A 4,824-nucleotide genomic window follows, 5' to 3' on the forward strand; every position below is an offset into this window, starting at 1 on the left:
CATTAAAATCAATCTTTCATATATAACCTATAAAAAGAGACTTATGTCAGCCTGTTCAACATGAAAACATTAGCTACAAGTTTGAACATTCAAAGTTTCCATCTAATAAGGTTTAAAATGACAATATAAGTAATGAAGAAAAGACAGACTTAGAAGTATATACGAAAATTTGCCAGCCTTAAACTTGTTGCAAAAGTACGGTTCGATTGAGTCGAAATAAATGAACAGTTGGTCTTTATACTTATAAAATTGGAGGACAAAAAGTGAGTAGGCCTAGTCAAGTTAAAGGGACTGGCACCTTTGGGGGAGAGGGTAATGAAAAATTGCCTACACTTTAAAATTTTCATTAAAAACGGTAAGAATCCTATAATAAATGTTGCCAGGCCTTTACCGTTTTCAAAACGGATAAATTGACGTAAAGGAGTGATATTGCGGTCACCAACTCGTAAAGATAGTAACAAAGTAAGGGAAAAATTACGGTGGCCTGTATTTTACTGAAATACGGCTAAGAACTATTTTTGTAGAGAGAATTTACGATTAAAAATAAGTTTTTTTCAAACAGTGTACACCAATTTGCGTCTGCTATCCTTTTATGAAACAGCCAAAAGGGAAGTTACTACAGGAATTTTTTTCTAAGTTTTTGATACATTTAAAATTTTTATGAATATTTTATCGAGTAAATATGATTTGCTTTAAATTTTCATGGCACCCTTAGTTTTAAATAAAATTTTGAAAACTAAATCAATCTATTCTTACAGAATGACAATCTATCAGAAACCAGACTTAGAATCTTGATAAAAGAAAATTGTATATCGATTAATAACAAATTAAAAATTTTGATTTTACTGTTAAATTTTAAAATTAACAAGAAATCAAAATGTGAATATTGTCAAAACGTGACCACGAATTTTGATGTAGAATTTATCAAGGATTCCAAAGGTTTTGAAATTATGAAAATCGGTCAATAAATAAGAAAACCTTGGTTTTTTAAGATTACTTACATATCTATGAAAATCGGATAACGAATAAGAAAATCTCAGTATGTTAACATTACTATATATATGTATGTATATATATATATATATATATATATATATATATATATATATATATATATATATATATATATGTATATATATGTATATATATGTATATGTACATGTACTGTACAGTATATGTATGTGTATATATATATATATATATATATATATATATATATATATATATATATATATATATATATATATATATATATATATATATATATATATGTATGTATGTGTATATATATATATATATATATATATATATATATATATATATATGTATATATATATATATATATATATATATATATATATATATATATATATATATATATATATATATATATAGGCAAACCTAGTTTTGAAATATTGCACGTTAATGTTTATATAACAAAATTTCAATTGTAAATGCATGTAAAGCTCTTTATAAAGCTCTCTAATTACTCACCAAAGCTTCAATCTTGTTATCTATTGGGATGTTTCTATGGTACCTGATTCCTTCACTTTCAGAAAAGTAACACTAACCTGTTGCCGGGAAATTCAGAAGCTACCAGTACATAGCTGAAGTCCTTTTTTTTCTTTTTTTCCTTTTTTCTTTTTTGATGGAGCTCTTTAACTTCTTCACAGTCTTCCGATTTCCTTCCAAACTATTATTTTTCCTCCACGTGACCCTAAGTACGTCCTCAACTATACTAAATTTTTTAATGAGGCGCATTTGCATTGACTTGAAGAGGTGCCCTTTTAGCTCAGAAAAGTTTCCTTCTATCTGATTGGTTAGAATTATCTTTTCCAACCAATCAGCCATCAGGACACTTTTCCGAACTAAAGGGCACCCCTGCGAGTCGGTGTCAATATGCCTCACTAAAAAGAATTGACTATAGGTTGCTTTTTTTATATCTAACGTTGTGTAACATTAGGAATTTCCACTTCACTTCATTATCTCTACGCTCTTCCATTTCTTCATTATCATCATCTGACATATAAAGTTTAAAATCATAGCCACCACTACGCCAAAAAGAACCACTAAAATCAATAAATCTTTTTTCATTTAAAGCATTGGCTGATGTCAATGGTTGGGGCTCCTGAGGTGAGTCTTGATCAACTACTGCCTTTTCTTCACTTATTTTCCAAATTTTTTCTTTGTTATCCTTTCACAGCTTTTCTGTTTACTCGCAGACCATTTTTCTCCTCGACAGTTTACGCGAATTGCGTAGAAAAATGTAGAGTAAAAACAACACAAAGTATTTGGAAACTTTCAAGGACAATTTTGACACAAAAACACCTGCAAGTTTTGGATAACTGAACTATTTTATGGCTCAATCTGGTGTCCCAATAGTTGACTCCTGGACTGTCTTGTTGCCATTTGGCAGCGAAGGGAAAACATATCGTATTAAAATGTTGATTCCTATGTCAAATTCATATAAAATGAAGAACAACGAAAGGATATTAAGATTCCATGATTATTTTGTATTATAAATACGTGAATAAAATGGTGAGTTTTAGCTATCCATAGCTTAGATATATACATCTTTTATACTTTACGTCTGGCACCAGCACACGTGAAGTTCCCAACTACAACTAAAAAAAAAAAAAATCCAATTTTGAACTCCAAACGCGGAGGGAAATGTATTCCCGGAAAACCTTCACATCTTCTGTTTCGTCCATTTTCCTTCGAAAGTGGGAGTGACATCGTCTGTATTGCTTATTAATTTGCTGTTAAATTTCCTTCATGAAGGAATGAGAGCGGAGGTCTACTTCAGTATTATGTGATGTTTATTTAACTTTCAAGGAAATATTTTAGATAAAAGAACCCATAAAACTAAACAAAAACAGTTTTAGGACAATTGTTTTATTCACATTTTCGTGTTAAAGAAAAGTGATCCTTTTATGTAATTCCGTATTTGGACCTGAGTACTATCCCGTTGCTTCTATGTTCATATCATTAAGTCATATGAAATGACCCTTTTTTATATAAAAATGCAATTTATTTCCTATACATTGGAGCATGAAAGAGAATATTTGTGTTTAATCTCAAAATTTTTCATTTTGCCATTTTCATTTCCAGTGACTTTAGGTAAAATGACATTCTCCGACTATAGAAGTTAATGAACACCAAACTGCATAATGACCTTCAGCAACTTCATATTTGACATCATACTTGAAATTAATGAACCATTATGGATCCAATATTGTTTTGGAATATTCAGTTGTACGAAAAATGTATATAATTCTTAACAAACCTAATTAGCTTTTCATTCCATGCTTGCCATGCATAGTTGAGAGGAATATTGTTAATGAATAAATGAAATTAAGGAAGCAGATAAAATAGTGTGTCTGGGTATACCTTCAAGCAAGAAAATTCTAACCCAAGGCAGTGGAAGACCATGGTACAGAGACTATGGCACTACCCAAGACTAGAATGCTCTATTTCAGACATTTTTTTTATTTTTTTTTATTTTGTAAGGTGTTAACAGTTTGTTTTGCACTGTGGTTAACATAAACATTCTGATTTATAGAGCCATGGTTTTTGGATTACATTACTCAAGTCACTGAATGTGATATTATCGTAAGTATGTGATATCAACATGACATAGGTTGTGGTGGCCGATGTGGTAGCGTCCCTGACTAGTGAACGCCAGACTGGGGTTCGAGTCCCGCTCGAACTCGTTAGTTTCTTTGGTAGCTGGAACCTCACCATCCGTGTGAGCTAAGGATGGGGGGTTTAGGGGAGCCTATATGTCCATCTGCTGAGTCATCAGCAGCCAATGCCTGGCCCTTCTTGGTCCTAGCTTGGGTGGAGAGGGGGCTTGGGCGCTAATCATATGTATATATGGTCAGTCTCTAGGGCATTGTCCTGCTCGATAGGGCAATGTCACTGTCCCTTGTCTCTGCTATTCATGAGTGGTCTTTAAACTCTTTAAACCTTCAAACTAGCTTGGAACGAATTATTGCATGACATTTGATTGTTCTACAATTGTTTTGTTCAGTGACATTGAATGGAAGAAAGTTATTTATATAAACTAATATAATTCCTCTGATATAGATATAACAAATGTTTTCATTGTTACCTTCATGGGAAGTTTCAGATACTCATTTTCCTTTTCGTGTTTTTTCCTGTGATGAGTAATGGCCGTGATGTAATGGCTGGGTGAAAGGAAGTTTATTTATTTCCTTATTTCTTTTCCTCACTGGGCTATTTTCCCTATTGGAGCCCTTGGGCTTATAGCATCCCGTTCTTCCAACTAGGGGTGTAGCTTAGCAAGTACTACTACTACTACTACTACTACTACTAATAATAATAATAATAATAATAATGATATATTCTAGCATAAATAACTAACAATTGGTATTTTGTTTGTGGTTTTTGCAATTGAAAACAGATTTCCTGTAATATTCAAACTATGTCCAATCTAGGATTTTTTCCTTTCATCAGTAATTGTATTGACCCTTGATTTCCTAATACTCTTAATATTTTCCACGATATACATGGATTCCATATTTGTTTAGGACGTTTGATTAATCATACTTCTGCATTATTCTTGTGCATTCTTTGCATTGCATTGTTCTGCATAGTGATGCATTGATCTTTCGCTTTAAGGTCACTGGGTATATTTGACCTTTGAACTTTGAATGCATAACTCTCATTGTTGGTATAATGAATTGTTTTCCAAATTATGAATGACATACTGGCTGATACGTAGGTTTCCTCGAGTTAATTTGGTGATTTTTTTCAAAACGGAAAAAGATAAAGATATTTTATTTGTCAATTTATTTAGGT

At 31.6% G+C, this 4,824-nt stretch overlaps 1 long non-coding RNA gene across 1 annotated transcript in view; it reads right to left on the minus strand.

Annotated features, from left to right (window-relative positions):
* Positions 1 to 2,353, minus strand: part of LOC137643459 (uncharacterized) — a 52,195-nt gene extending 49,842 nt beyond the window's left edge. The window contains exon 1 of the long non-coding RNA XR_011044950.1: positions 1,572 to 2,353. This is a non-coding gene — a long non-coding RNA (uncharacterized lncRNA). The remainder of the gene's footprint in view (positions 1 to 1,571) is intronic.
* Positions 2,354 to 4,824: the final 2,471 nt, after the last annotated feature.

The sequence above is a fragment of the Palaemon carinicauda genome, chromosome 7 (genome assembly GCF_036898095.1).
Source record: "Palaemon carinicauda isolate YSFRI2023 chromosome 7, ASM3689809v2, whole genome shotgun sequence".
NCBI classification, from domain to species: Eukaryota; Metazoa; Arthropoda; class Malacostraca; order Decapoda; family Palaemonidae; genus Palaemon; species Palaemon carinicauda.